The 15,960-nt window shown below is 48.1% G+C and overlaps 1 protein-coding gene across 4 annotated transcripts in view; it reads right to left on the reverse strand.

Moving 5' to 3' along the window:
- The window catches only part of Tmem229b (transmembrane protein 229B), a 43,756-nt gene extending 28,134 nt beyond the window's left edge, over positions 1-15,622 (reverse strand). For 2 of the 4 annotated variants that reach the window (XM_036206470.1, XM_036206468.1), the window contains exon 1: positions 15,231-15,410. The gene's annotated coding sequence lies outside the window, so the exon portion shown is untranslated. The other 2 variants (XM_036206471.1, XM_036206469.1) reach the window with 2 other exon arrangements.
- Between the last annotated feature and the right edge of the window lie 338 nt (positions 15,623-15,960).

The following is a 15,960-nucleotide window of genomic DNA, read 5'->3' on the forward strand; positions in this document are numbered from 1 at the left end:
AACAGCCTATTAAGTACCGGGACCACTGGTGCACACCACCACACCCAACCTTAGTGTGGCTTTTCTGAGTGCTGCATTGGCCAGGAATGCCACTAACAGGTAAATTGAAAGGATATCCTACTGTATAGTCCTTGGAACGTTACCAAGAAATGTTCATCATCTTGGAGAATGACATCAGTCCGCAGTAACACCTTTCCGGATATGTTGAGTCACCCACAACACACACCTGTATCTCATTTCTGATCATCCCATTATCAGTGGTTACTATGTAAAGATTTCAGCCTCTGACTTCCAGGTGATTATGTCAAAGCAATTGCACACTAAATATAATGATATTACAGGACAATTAATTTCTTCCTTTATTTCTCTTTAAGATTAGAGTTGACCTTTTATACTGACTTTTAAAACTTAAAGTACAGGCAGCATGTATGGTTGCACCTGACTGTAATCTCAGCACTTGGGAGGCAAAAGCTAAAGATATGAGAGAGTTTGAGGTCAGCCTGGGCAACAGTTCAAGGCTAGCCTGAGTTGATCAAGACTATCTCTTAAAAACAAAACAACAGAAACCCCAAAGGCCTGGTGTGGTAGCTCATGCCTGTAATTCCAGATACTTGGGAGGCTGAGGCAAAAAGGATACAAGTTTAAGACTTTCCTGGGCTACAAAGTGCGTTTAAGGCAAGCCTGGGCAACTCATGAGACCCTGCTTTAAAATAAATATACAAGCCGTGCGGTGGTGGCACATGCCTTTAACCTCAGCACTCGGGAGGCAGAGTCAGGCGGATCTCTGTGAGTTCAAGGCCAGCCTGGGCTACCAAGTGAGCTCCAGACAGGGAAACCCTGTCTCAAAAAACAAAAAGAAAAAGAAAAAGAAAGAAATATACAAAAGGGGGGTTTGGGCTATAACTCAGTGGTAAAGTGCTGGGACAAGTACCAGGGGGGAAGAAAGAGGGAAAGGGAGAGAGAGGGAGAGGGAGAGGGAGAGAGAACCAATGATAATAAACAAGGGCTGGGGCTATAAGTCAGTGGTTATACCAGCTTTTCATGTACAGCCCTGAGTTTGATCTCACTGAGAAAATAGACAAAAATTTATGTATATATAGGTAGCTGTCAGTGTCTGTGAATTTTTTTATATAAGAATTTTTTTTATTCATCTTACATACCAACTACAGATTCCCCCTCTCCTCCCTCCTCCCACTCCCCCAGCTTGCCCCCACACCTCCCAGTGTCTGTGAATTTTATTCAGATTATGTGAAGTTTATTCAGAGTAATTCAGAGGCACTACAAATTAGCTGACTAAAAGGGTGTATCATTGCAGGCTGTGTCTTTAAAAGTAAAGGAAAGTGAAATGCCAGGCGTACAAGAAGGTGGACAGCATTAGGGTCGATTCAAGTGATCTGCCCCTCAGAGTGAAGATGTTGGTCTTTCTCTGATTCAGCCTGGAGCTACCAAATGATCAGTATATGGATGATATGTCCAGTCTCCATTGAGCACCTTTGGGAAATGCCATTTATCTAACTAATTCAAGTTATGCTGTATCTCAGCACTTTCCAGCTCAATGTAACAAGAGAAATTTCACAAGTGCTCTGGAGAGGGCAGGGAGATGGCAGATGTTCAGTATCTGGAGGCAGAGATGTGCTTAGAGGAAGTCCAAGAAACAGGTGCCAAGCTGAGTCTGTGGATATCTTCATGTCTTAATGGACAAGAAGATGAATACCCGGTATGCAAGAGGATGCTTAGGGATATTTATGGGAAATGCCATATCGTAAGGAATTGTGGACAGGAATAGGAACAGAGAAGGGGGCAGCCCAGAGAGCTTCCGATGGGTTAAAATGGCAGAGCTAGAAATGCTTACAGCTCAGCCTCTAGAGAGGGGCAGACTAATTAATAGTCAGGGGATGTGGCCAGACCTTCCACAGGCCTAGCCATCAGGTCTTAATAGGGACAAGTCGAAGGGTGTGTGCCCTGTGAGTAAGAGAGGATAGACTCTCATAACCCGAGGGATATGTAGGGGCCAAGTGGAAAGGAGAGGAAAGGACCTGCCTTATGAGAGGTCCACAAACAGGGCTTATGGCCAGTCGATGTGCAACTCTGCATCCTAATTCCTCCCAGTTTCCTAGCAAAAAGAAGAGGAACAAGAGGAGGAGGAGAAAAGGAACACGATGATATCTTACATTCTATCATTTTTGCATGTCTGTGTTGTTTTTGTGTTTCCCATGAGCATTTGAATCTCCTTTTTAATTTTCAGATGTGTGATCAAGCAGGAATGGTGGCTTATGCTTGTAGTTCCCAGTACTTGGGAGGATGAGGAAGGCAATCATAGCACCACGGGTTTTAGGCCAGCCTAGACTACCCAGTGAGACCTCATCTCAAACAGCTAATCTAAGTAAATGAATAACAAAATGCCCAGTCAACACAACTGTAGCGATCAATAAGTAAACCGATGATCAACAAGCAAACTGATGATCAATAAGAAGTTGCATCACTTCCCGGATGAATAGGAGAAATGAGGTCTTGGGGCTCCAAAGAAACACCCAAGTACAGGAGATGCTTCCAGAAAACATCAACCCTATTCATGCAAGCTAATATGCCAAGGAGGGAACAGGGCATAGCCTCTAGATGGTGTGCCCCAGTTCATCTTGGAGCCACAGCCTTAGAGGTCCAAGAGTCCTTCAGGGACCAACCCGTAGGTCAGGACCATGTGATGCAAGAAAGGCACTGGCAGCTAAGCGCTGTAGTGCTCAGTGGTAATCACAACACTTGGGAGGTTGAGGCAGGAAGGTTTCAAGTTCAAGGCCAGCCGGGGCTACATAGCAAACCTCAGCTCAAAAATGAACTAATACCACATGCTTAAAGTCCAAACTTTAAAGCAATTTAGGAATGAAGATTGTGTGTGTGTGTGTGTGTGCGCGCGCGCGCGCGCGCACGCGCGTGTGGGTGATTTATGTGTACATGTGCATCTTCTGGAAGCTGAAAGAGAGCATGGGATCCCCTGGAGCTGCAGTTACAGGTCAAGGTGAGACACCTAACATGTGCTGGGATCTGAATCTGGTAAACCATTTCTCCAGCTACCATAAATTGTATTTTAATGCAACATTTTAAAAACTCAGCAAACCATGGTCAGTGGCAGCAGCTTCATGGGGACCAGGGCTGGGATTCAGGAGAAGTCAATGAAATAGAGACTCCTCTGAAGTTCTGTAACATTTAAAGAGTTCAAGGACCTGCACCACCATCAGGGCCAACAGCAGCTCTGCTGGGAAACATAATATCCCACAGCCTTGGAAGTCAGAACGTTTTAGATTTTTGAAAAAGAAATTCTGAGCACATATTGTAAATGACACAATGCCCATAGCAGGGGTTAGGGAATCTTCCTTTAGATAAACATACTAACATCCTTGCCGTGACATCTATGAACACGCACACTCTGCCGTGAGAGTAGCCAGCCATTGATGACTTTCTTAGTCCAGGTCAGGTCCTCCTATCATCAGTTAACTCCTAGTTTAGGAATGATCACATTTTATTGTCATTAAAGAGACCTGTGGCACTAGCAGAATTAATTAGGTCTCTGAAAGGGGAAAGGCAGCAGAATGGACCTGGAGTGTTTGTTTTAAATTCACTCTGAAAAGAGTAAATCCATGGAGCCCTCACCTAAAACCATGATCACCCAGAGAATGTGATTTCTGAAAACTGGTCAAGTCTAGAACAGACATTGCAGGAATTATTTTCCCAACTAATAGTATACATGTCTTCTGCATGTGAACCTTGTGCAGAGTCTCAAACCCTCAGGATCTTAAAAGTAGAAAACAAAAAGGTTAAATAAGATGTGGCGGCTCCCAACCACCTGTAACTCCAGTTCCAGAGGATTCGACACCCTCTTCTGACCTCCACAGGCTCCATCTACGTGGTGCACACACATACATTCAGGCAGGCATAAATACACCATTTTTAAAAGGTAAATAAAATCATAGGTCAAGGGACCTAATCCACACCCATAGCGTAAATAAAGGTGATGGGGCAAAGGTGTAGAGAAGCCAGGGCTTTGCATGGGTTAGTGATGGGCAACTGGTGGTGCAGAGAGATGAGAAGCTATGATTGCCAACTTCCTGTTCACCGCCGCCCTTGGCATAAAAGCATGCGATGAGGGTAACTTCACAATGAAAAGACAAGAGAAGCTGAAAGATACTAGCAGAAGTGCTTTGGGCCAAATATACCTCTGTGGCTAAGATGGGTTCTAATGTAGACAGACAGACAGACAGACGAGGGCCCTGCAGCCAACGCATCCGTGGGAGGCAGTGAGGGCAGGTGCATGACCAGTCATTTAGGCAGGTGGATTCGACTCTGATAAAAAAAACACAGATGGAGTTGCTGGAATGGGGAAGTGGGAAGAGAGAAAAACCAAGGCGGGGAGAGCCCCAGTGCAGAGTGAGGAACCTACAGGCACCTCCTTAAACAGCATCTGTCAATCATAGGTGTGTCATCTCCACGGCCCCGCCCTCACGGGAAGCAGCAGAGCATTGTGGTTTAAAAGTGCACACTCAGGGGACAGATCTGCTCCACTTAAATCCTAACACCGAAGCCAACTATGTGACCTTAGACAGATTGCTTTAACCTGCCTTTGCCTCATTTACTCATCTGTAAAATAGAGATGGAGAGTGCATGTACACTCTATGAAAACTAACACTTAGCACTACAGTGACCCTCTTTGTGTCCAAAGGCGACTGCTTCTAGGAAACGTCCACAGGCACCAAAATCTGCAGATTTCCCCTAGGCACATCCTCCACATGCTTTTAAATCACCTCTGGGGGGCTTATCATACGTAATAAATACTACATAAACAGTTGCTGTGTTGTATTGTTTGGAAAATAATGACCAGAAGAATCTATACATGCTCAGCATAAACACAATATTTTTTTTTCTGAATAGTTTTGATCAGCAAGTGGTTGAATCCACAGATGCATAACCTTTGGATATAGAGGGATGACTATGTAAGAACTCAGTGAATGTTAGTTGTTCTCATTAACCTATTAGATCAACTCTGTGTATGTGTGTGTATTCATGTGTGTGCATGTGAGTGTGTGTGAGTGTGCATGTGTGCAAACACATCTGTGTAGAGGCTGTAAGTTGACATTAGTATTCCTCTACCTTATTTTGGAGGCGGAATCTCTTACTGAGCTCGCCATGCACTGATTCAGGTAGGCTGGTTGACCAGCAAGCTCCAGGGATCCACCATCTCTGTCTTCCTAGTGCTGGGATTGTAGATGTGTGCTGTGGCACCTCACTTTTACACAGGCTTAGGGATCCAAACTCAGGTCCTTGTGCTTGCATGGCAAACACTTTACCAATGGAGTCATCTTCCCAGCCTCAAATCCATGATCCTCTGTCCTGCTTCAGCTTCCTGAGTACTGAGTACATACTACCACACCCAACTTGACAGTTATGGTTTCCTTGTTGTTGTTGTTGTTGTCTATTTGGTTTTTGGTTTTTTGAAACAGGGCTTTTTTGTGTAGCCCTACCCATGCTGGAACTTGCTCTGTAGACCAGGCTGGCCTTGAACTCAAAGATTTGCCTGCCTCTACGTCCTAGGTGCTGGGATTAAAGGTGTGTACCACCACCTCCTAGAATATTGTTTTAATTATATGTATGTATATGTGCCTGTGTGGGGGTATATGTGAATGAGTGACAGTGCTCACGGAGATCAGAGGCATTGCATCCCCTGGAGCTGGAGTTGTAGGTAGTTGCTGGGAACAGAGCTTGGGTCCTCTAGAGGAGCAATGTGTTCTCTTAACTACTGAGTTATCTCTCCAGCCCTGACAGTTTTTAAAGAAACACACATAACAAGATGGTAAGTCAAGAATATTAACTAAGGCAGTAAAATACAAAAGGTATGGTGTTCTCCAGTATGCCACCAGTCAAAAATGAATGTTAAAAAAAAAAAAAAGTGTGCAAGCTCCTCCCTCACCCTGAGGGTACAGTCGGTCAGAATCGGCAGACCCTGCAGAGCAGAGGAATGTGGAGGAGGCTGCCCCTGGGCTATGGCCTTGCCCTTCCGCCACAGAGAATTTGCTCACTCGGGAAACCTGGTGTCTGTTCCCCGCAAGTGGGAAGACAGGGTAGGGATATGCAGATGGTGAGCTGATTGGCCATCAGCTTCTGGAAGATGGATGGAGATGCTGGGCTGGGAGGAAGCCTGTACTCCAGGGTCACTGCTCCAAGGATTTAGGACTGGTTTCTAGGACTAACGTGAGTGCGTGAGTACAGGTCTCATCCAGACTAAAGAGACTTAGTGGAAAGAGTCTGGAGGTGAATCTCTGGCCGTGGGGACCCCAAGGCAAGAGCAACAATATGGAATGAAGGATAATTTGCTCTTTTTTATTTGTTTGTTTGGAGACAAGGTATCACTTTCTAGCCCAGGCTGTCCTGGAACTCACTATGCAGCCCTCACTGGTCTTGAACTTTTGGTAAAACCTCTTGATTCAACCTCCCTGATGCTGGGATCATAAGCATGAGTTACCATGTCCAGTGATAAATTTTCCATTGTGAATATCTCAGCAGCTGGGCGAAGAGCACTCCCTGAGAAACCCATGAGCGTGGGCACAAGAGAAAGAATCAGCATTTAAACACATGCTGGGCCCAGGAAACAATAGTGCTGGTCACTGAACACTTCCTTGTCCTTTGCAGTTGAGTGACAAAGACATGGAGGTATGCAGTACTGAACTGAGGCGAGGTGTGTGACTCAAAGTGACCGCAGGACCTTCGACTGCCCACAAATAACCGGGAAACTTAGAAAGCCTGATTGACTCTTCATCCCGGGGCAGGGAAAGAGACTCACTGAGTAAACTTAAAGGCATCATGCAACACAGAACTATTTCATAGATAGCGATTAGAATAAAATGTTTGTCCTCGTAGTTAAAATGGCAGCCCGCGGAGCTGGAGGGGTGGCGAAGTGTTTAAGAACACTGGCTGCTCTTCAGAAGATCCAGGTTTGAGTTCCAGAATCCGCATGGCAGGCTATAACCTTCCGTAACCCTAGTTCTAGGAAGATCCACTGCCCTCTTCTGGCCTTCATGGGTACTACATACAGTGGTGCATAGATATACAGGCAGGCAGAACACACATACATTTAATTTAAAATTTTTAAAAAGCCTCTCAGACCCTCAGAGGTAGGGTGATCACTATTAGAAATAAATGGTATAGGGAAACGGGGAGCAAGGAGGGAAAATAGAGGAAGCAGGGACAGAAATGATTGGTTTGGTGGGTTCGGTGGAATCTCACCTGCTCCTCCACCTCGAATACAAGAAAATAAAAGCAGAGGACGTAAAAGGACAACGAGAGAGCGGCTGGACCCTTAAATACATGGCCCTGAGCAAAGGAGACTCAGTTGGCTCAATTCTGTGAGCGAAGAGGTCAGGCTGAGTTCATGGTTTGGTCTTGCTTGGTCCGGCGGAGACCGGGCAGCAGAAGAGGTGGGGCCTCGCAAACGCTGCGTTACCCAGAACCTTTTGAGCCAGGTCCTCAAGTCCTGGAGACTAGGGAGCAGGAGGGGAGGAGGAGGACGGATGACTTGGCCAAACCCAAATGCAGAATGTGAAACACACACACACACACACACACACACACACACACACACACACACACACACACACACACGGCTGTAGACAGTCCCTGGAGACTGTCCTGGGACCGTGAGAGGGGACGCTTGAGGTTTAAGAGGAGGCAGGGGGGTACTCACTGTGCTGTGGGGCAGTAGGGGAGGAAAGGCACACCGACGCCTCCTTTCTGCTGCCTCAGTAGGACAAAGGCGAATACCAGTCCTGATACCCCTCCACTAGGAAGTTCTTACTCTCGCTCTGGCCTGTCCCTTAACCTCCAGTATGGCTTGGCTTCATTCTCCTTCCACTCAGCCTCCCCCTACGCCCAGCTGCCCAGCTCCGACTTCCTACAGTTGCAGATGAGCTGAATTCTCCCCCCAAAAGGCCAGAATTACTCCCAGCCCACCGGATCATCCAGCACACTTCCTAGAAGGGAGGTTAGAGACAGTCTCTTCGGCATTTCCTATTTTATACACAAGGAAACCAAAAGCCAGAGGATTCACATCCGTATACAGACTCACCAAACCAAGACCAGAACTCATCTCCTTGTCCTCACCAGGTGATTGTTGTAGAATATGATTTTAAGATGTGTTACATTTGTTTATGCTGTGCAACATTTGTTTAAGGATGCAAAGAGGTGTTCCATTCTTTAATATTGCATCTGTTCAAGGATCAAGGAAAGAAAGGGCTAGCCCCGCAGCCACCCAGCCACCCACAGAGTAAGAGTGAAAGTGAGACACACAGAAATAAGAAAGGAAAAAGCCCAGAGACAAAAGGTAGATGGGATAATTTTAAATTAAGAAAAGCTGGCAAGAAACAAGCCAAGCTAAGGCAAGGCCTTTATAATTAAGAATAAGCTTCTGCGTGTGATTTATTTGGGAGCTGGGTGGTGGGCCCCCCAAAAGAGCAAAAACAACCAACAACATGTGATTCTATCAAATAGCATTTCAACAACTCAGATATGGTCAGCCCACCTCTCCCAGGCCACCTCGATAGCCCTCATTCCTCTGCATAGCCACCCCCAAATGAAATGAGACATAAAGTCAAATTGTCTAGGAATGAGGACAGTTACCAATGAAGTAGCTGGTTATCTCTAAATCCTTTCTCAGAATAAGATAGCCTAATGGATATAGGGTAATCTGGTATAATGTATGGATACAAAGTAAACTGATTTTTTTTCAGTGCTGGGGATTGAACCCCCTAGTCTAATGTTTTCTGTGCTTTGCAAAGTGTATCTGAGATTCAAGTCATAACCGAATTCCCCAGATGGATAGTGACTGACAAGGGAGGAGCTCGGTGGGCAAAGCCTAGAGTCAAGGATTTGCTAAGATGAGCCGTTATGACAGGCAGGAAGGCAACAGAGAGGAAAATGCTGCCCAAGAGCCTGTTAGGCAAGAGGAAAATGCTAGTATAAGAATCAAACGGGGTTTATAAGATACATCGCTGTGCCAAGCAGAAAGCCTGTTCCCTTTACAATAACTTCCAGACCATCTGGTCTACTTCCCTACCGCAGGGTACAGACTTCACCCTCTCCTGAACACTCATGAGGATGCTAGTTCTCGTGAATCTGTACTTCCATCTTCCTCTGGCTGCTTGTGTGCTCACACCAGCTCCGCTTTCAGTCACTCACCAGTGTTGGTTCTACCACTCCACCAACTCAACACTCACAAGCTGCAGCAGAATCGGGTCTCAGTTCAAGCCCCAGTCCAGACACTCTCCAGCTGTGTGAGAGGTGCAATCACTCTTGAAGAAGCTCAGTCTTTCCCAGCTGTAAGATGGGGACCATCAACAGTAGCTTTCTCACTGACGTGAGAGGAGAGCATATGAAAAGTACTTAGCCCTATGCCTGGCATATAGCAAGTATTCAATACATGGTGACTGCCAACTGTTAATGCTCTGACTGCTGAAGCCAGGTGAAATTACATTTGTGGAATGGAGTCTCAGAGCACTGAAATGGGTCACCCAAGGTCAACTGAGCAAGTAAGTTGGGGAGTATTCCCAGATTTCCTGATTTTGGAGATGTTTGGCAGTCATTATTTCCTTAGAACAAGGTCATTGTCCAGTGACCCAGAAGCCTAGATGTCTGATGGCATCCAACTATCACAGCTGGTGATTTAATAAGTGCTCTCACATGCCAGGAAGTTTGAAGGTGCCTGTATTAGGTCAGCATAAGAAGGTCGCCTCTTTGCTCTGGGCAAGAAAAAAAAAAAAAAAAAAAAAAAAAATCCTGCACAATACCAGAGAAAACTCTGGAGCAGCTGCTTATGCTGCCCAATGATAGCAATATTTATTGTCCATATTTATATTATGATGTGATAAAAGTGTGGCCAGTGGCCAGGTTCCTTATTCCTGGCCGTGTGTGTGTGTGTGTGTGTGTGTGTGTGTGTGTGTGAGAGAGAGAGAGAGAGAGAGAGAGAGAGAGAGAGAGAGAGAGAGAAAGAACTGGGAACAACAAGAAGGGAGATTCTCAAGACTAAGAACTAAGATGAAGACTAGTTAAGAACACCTTTAGACAGATGATGGGGATTGTGCATGTGCTAGAAACTGATCTACGATCCTGCCTGAGGACTAACTCTCACAGTATTGGTGCCATGCAAGCTGCAAAGGGAGAGAAGCAATCAACGGCCCGACCCGGCTGGGAAGGCTGGGAACCACAGCACTGGCCTCGCAAGATATGCCCAATGGTGCAATAGCTGCACTTCCGTCTTGGGGGAAACCAACAGCTATCTAATTGGACTTAAAGGCCTGCTTACCAGGAGGAAGTCATGCCAGGTACTGCAAACTAGCCAATTACTCAAAGCTGGAGAGGTCACAAGCCCTAGAGAAGAACCTGCCACGGCCAGTTTCCTAAACCAGTATAATTTTTAACAGTATTCTAAATGCTGATCCTTCTACCCACAGATAAGTGGAGCTCTCACCCTCATGAAAAAAAAAAAGCTTCTTTTTGCAACAGGTGGAGGCCATTACAGAGATCCACAAGTGTCAATGTAGACAGCAGATGACCTGAGTGGTCCTCATCCCCTACTGATGCATCCGCAACACAAGCCCTAGACCTAAGGGGTCAGAGCAAATCACTGAATGGGGTGTGAACAGATTTTTAAGAACTAGAATACCAGATGTCTGCTACTAGCATCTTCCAGACATGACAGAGACACTGCACCCACAAAATCTCAACAACATGGTTGCCTATACAAAACCTGCATAATGTCAACACCATTTAGCATACCAACATGGGCGAGGGAAATTTCCTAAAGTCCTACCTACAGGCAATCATTGGCTTCTGAAAGAGGGGGAATCAGTTTTCTTTAGAGAGGAGTCCCTGGATTTATCCAAACCTAAGCGGTCAGCCCTAAACACATCTACAGTTTGCAACACTGCATAGACTCGGTAGGTTATATATGTAACAGTAATAGTTAAAGAAGTCATGAGACAGAATGTGGGTACAGGGGGAGCTGGAAGGGAAATGATGTAGATACAGTAATCATGTATAAAATCCTCAAAAATTTTAAATGATAACAAAACAGATCCCTTGTCAGTGGTCCATAGAACGGCCATTATTACCTAGAAGTCAGGCTTCTTGCTGCAGTGACTGAAGCCATATGTGTACATTTATCTCAAAGCATGAACTGCTTCCTCAGAAGTTCAGAGAAGAACCCTCTCTCTGTGGCCCTTCAATCTCTTAGCTGGCATCTCTAGACCCAGAGCTGGTATCAAGGCCCTACTAAAACCTCTCCTGTGAAGATGGACCAGTTCTAAAGCTCATGTGGCAGAGGCACCTCTTAAAAAACGGAAACAATGAATGGATAGGCCAACTAGAAGTCATTCATCATCTGAGCCCAACTACAAAAGTAGTGAGAAGGGATGATCCAGTATGTGCTGAATGTAGGGGACCTCTGGAGAGGAGAGGTGTGACAGAAATGTTCTCACCAATTATGCCCCTTATCCATTAGATCTCCTAACACTACATGGCCAGTGAAATTTTGTATGCTGCCAAGATTCCAGAAGAAAGAACAATTTTAAGACCCGAGCCCTGCCCATGTAGACTGCCATACTATTAATGTCTTTTCTACAACACCAAAATGACAGAGACAAGGTCTCAAAGTCCCCAGGAGCCATCAGAGAAAGAGATGGTGGGGGCTAAAAGTTCAGAAATGCAATGGCAATAACTGTGTTTATTCTTTAGGTTGCTAGACTTGACTATGTCCAACCCCATCACGAACTGTCAGCAATAAAAAGGGATGGAAAGTTTCCTTTGAGAACCAGTCTTTGAAGGCGCACCGGGCCAACAGCACCCTACAATTTCAACCCCACTAAATTTATAGGTAGGGGAACTGATGTCAAAACCAATGTTAAGTAGAACCTTTGCGTGGAGATGTGCTGGAGCCCACTCCTGCAGCCGAATTCGTGTGAGCAAAGAGAAGCGAGCAGGCTTTCCATGAAAGTCTGAGAATGAGCAGGGTCACTCACTCAGCCTCAGTTTTATGGTGGATAAGTATGCCAGAGGGAGAAATCATCTCCTTTTCCATAAATGACAGCAGCATGGAGCATCCTAGAGCTTGATCTGAGGCAAGTGTGTTATTTTTCCCAGCCAATGTATCATTATATAACCCTGGTTGGTCTAGAACTTTATGTGTAGATCAGGCTGGCCTCAAATTCTCCTTCTAAGGGCTGGGATTACAGGCATTTGCCACTATGTTCAACCCAAAGGCACATCTTGAACCAAACCTACAGCTCCAAAATTCTCTTCAAGCATCTTGGAAAAGTATAACCCACGACTCATAAGATAATTAATTCTAAACCTTCTCAAATCCCAAGAAAAGAAGGTTAGTAGACACAGCCAGTGTATGAGTGTGACTTAAGAACCATAACCAAAAACGCCGGTTCCTGTCCCTTCCCCTCAAACCGGCTTACACTTTACCTTCCAGTAACAAACATTCTGGTTCCTGAGGAGGCATGGGGGGGAAGAAGCCAAAAGTATAGCCAGTTTTAGATGATCTTAATCCCTTTCTGAAATCACCCCCCACTCGCCACCACCCCCGGGCCAGGTATGAACAAAAGGAGCCGAGAATGTGCCAAGGCTGAAATTATTCACACTTTAAAAGGAATGTTCTTGAATTAAAAACAAACAAACAAACAAACAAACAAAAAAACAACCAAAAAGTCCACTAAACTCCAAAACACCTTGTTTGCAATTACAGGGTGGACGGGGAGGAGGGGCCTAACTAAATGGACACAAATTTGAGAGCAGTCAGTCGGGCGGGAGGGTTAGCTATCCTTTTTCTCTCCCAAGGACAGCCAGATCTGATATGGCTGCTGCTAAGCCCAAGCTGCCTCACTTTACTGCCCTGAGCCAGCTCTCTCCCTGTGATACCAGAGCCCCTCCCCACACACATGGGAGACCCTTCTCAGAGCTCAGAGGGCAACTGTGGCTAACGTCCTGGCTTGTCATCTTGTCGGAAAGCTCCAACACGTCCCATGAGCAGACGCAGACAGAGGAACCACCCCACTGCCTGCATGCTAGAACAACTTTTCTGATAAAAATGACACTTTTAAAACCGACACCGACCTTTCCCTATCGCAAAAGCTGTAATTTCGCCCTTCCCTGTAAAATGACACTTTTCCCTTTAGAAACAAGACGCAGAGAAAATAAGCGTAGTATAAGGCTCACCTCACTCTTCTAACAACCTCTGTTGTTCAAGAACCTCCGGCTCTTAAATCAGTATATAAATGTAGGAAATCATGTCCCATAACTTTCAAAGAGGGAGTCCAAGGAGCTTCATCTTCTTACCTCCCAGTGTGGGTCCTGGGGAACAGTCTGCCCATAGAAAAGCCTTTTTGCACCCTTTCTGCTGGGGAGGTCAAGGCCAGTGCTACTGTCCTCAGCTGTGAATCAACCGCTCCGGACAAACCCAACCTGAACTGAACAACAATCAACCCTACCTAGCTGGAGGGCGGAGCTCTACAGAAGTGGGGCTGTCTGAGCCATCTGAGTTCGACACCTGACCTAACCTTGGCCACTTTAGTTCCAGGACCAAAGAGCGAGTGCTCAGGGGCACTTCATCCCCCCCCCCCCCCCCCCCGTAAACCCTCACAAGTCCTGGAATCCTCCTTGACCCTATCTTGAAGTGGCCAAAGTCAACACTAAATCAGCTTGTCATTTCTCTCCAAAGACCAGCGTTCCATCGCCCCTCTGTCTCTGCTTCAGAACACAGAGTCTCCGAAAGGGCAAAGAAGGCTTCATCTCAGCCCACCCCTCCATATCTCTAAACCTACTTGTCCTTACAGACCCACCCTTGGTCCAACCACAAGTGTCATTAGCTCACTCACAGAGACGCAGGAGCATCAACCTGTCTCCAGTCAGAACATGACAGAAAGAAGCAGATGTTGGTCTGCCTTCCAACCAGGTAAATGACCTGAGCCCTTGGAAGGCGGTGCTGCCATGGGACAAGAGCTAAGGGTCACATGCAAGCGCTCTGCAAACTGGAGGAACCCGGCTCCTGGAGACAAAGATTGAGGACTGGGATCTTGGAACACTGCCCATTTGTCTTCCAGAGAGAAAGATCCTATACCATTCTTAAGGCAGGTCCACCAGACCTCTCTTTGACCCTTTTTCCTGGTATGTGGTGGGGCTGGGGCTGGAGATTTAGGCTTCCTGGGGACCTCAGTCGGAAGATCGTTTGTTATAGGGGTGCGGAGATAATGGATGAGCAGAGTCCCAAGGTTACACTGGTATGCAGCTTCCAAGAGTCCTCCAGTGAAAGTCTAACCAGTGTCAGAACAGCCTGACACCAAACTCTGCCTGAGGCGATCATACATGCACCTCCTGAGAAACCCCAGGGAAGAAAGGAGAAACGGTGAGTGAAGGAAGGGAACCGGGTCAGTTTCTGACTGGCCATAGAAAGGGAGAAAAGAAGACACCTGGGAAAGAGTCCAATACCTCCCTGGCCTTGCCAGAAACAGGGCTAAATGGCTCCCCATCCCAGCCCTCCATTTGCCAACAGGAAACAGAGATGATGAAGGCAGATGAAGAACCTAGGGCACCGACCTAGGCATCCACCTGAAAAAGAATGGCCAGTGTGCACCCCCATCACCCAGCTCTTTCATGCACGCAGAAGAGAAGGCAAGAGGGTCCTTTTGACCAGCAAAGTCAGGAGAGTCTGTGGTTCCCACTCCCAAGACCCGGCTCCCCAGCTTCCATCCAGTCTGGCGCCCCCCTCTGTCCTTTCCAGAGGGCCTCGGGGTGCACTCTCCTGGGTGGGGGGAGGTGTCAACCTTCAGAGGTCTGAGATCCTCAGCCCGATCTTTCACCCTCGCCTCAACCCGGCACCCCTTTGTTTCAGGCAGGGAAAGTTGCCAGTGTGCACCCCTTTCGCCAACACGCCCCCCTGTGCGCCCATCCCCCGCAGGGAATCCAAGCTCAGACACACCATCTAATCTGCGGCTCGCTCTCCAGCCCCAGCAGCCGCTTCGAAAGCGAAAGCAAAGAAGAAGCGGGATCCCGGTAGTGTCCCTACACGGGGTCGTCGCCGGCTCTTCCCCATCACCGCCCCATCACCCGCGCCCCCGCGCTCGGCGCTGCCCGCCCCGCTCCGGCACCTCTCTCCGCGGCGGAAAGGCCTCTCTGCGGACATCGCGGGCACCTACCGGTGCGGGGCCGGGGACGAGAGTAGAGCAAGGCAAGGCAGGGCCGGGCGACCGTCTGCCCGACGCAGGTGCGGCCAGGAGCGCGGTCTCTCGGGCTGGCTCCCGCTCCTCCTCCCGCGCCGGGACTCGGGGCGCTCTCCTGCGCCGCCTGCTCCCCGCCCCCACGCCCGGCGCTCGGGCTCCCCCCGCGCCGGCTGACCCGCCAAGCCTCCCCCACGCCGCCCGGACGCCCGCCCGCCCTCCCGTGACTATTCCCGCATAGAGTGTCCGCGGCCGCCGGGGCGGCGCGGGGGCCCGGGCAGCTGCAGCGGCCGCTGCCCCACGGAAGCCAGCCCCAGGCGGCGGCGGCGGCACTCACCCATAGTACGGATGCGGCGCAAACTGCACATGCTCGCGTCTGACAGGCGCTCTGCCCCCGGCCCTGTTTAACTCCTTCGGCGCCCGAGTGTCCGCCGGGCCCGCTGCCCCCCGCCGACCCAGCCGCCTCCCGCCACCCATCCTCAGCCTCCAGTCCACCCTGCCAGGACTCCCCACCCCACCCCACCCCCCCGCAGCCCCGGTGGCTCAAGGTGGCTGCGGTGAAGATTCCTGGACCCTGCCTGCCCAGGCCACTTCTGCATTCCAGGTGTGGGGTGAGGGTCACCTCCGGATTTGTAGGAGTTGTAGGGAATCGCTTGCACAACATTCACTCTGCTTATCAGGAAGGCTCAGGTTGCCAGAGGTCCACACT

This window comes from Onychomys torridus, chromosome 14 (assembly GCF_903995425.1).
Source record: "Onychomys torridus chromosome 14, mOncTor1.1, whole genome shotgun sequence".
NCBI classification, from domain to species: domain Eukaryota; kingdom Metazoa; phylum Chordata; class Mammalia; order Rodentia; family Cricetidae; genus Onychomys; species Onychomys torridus.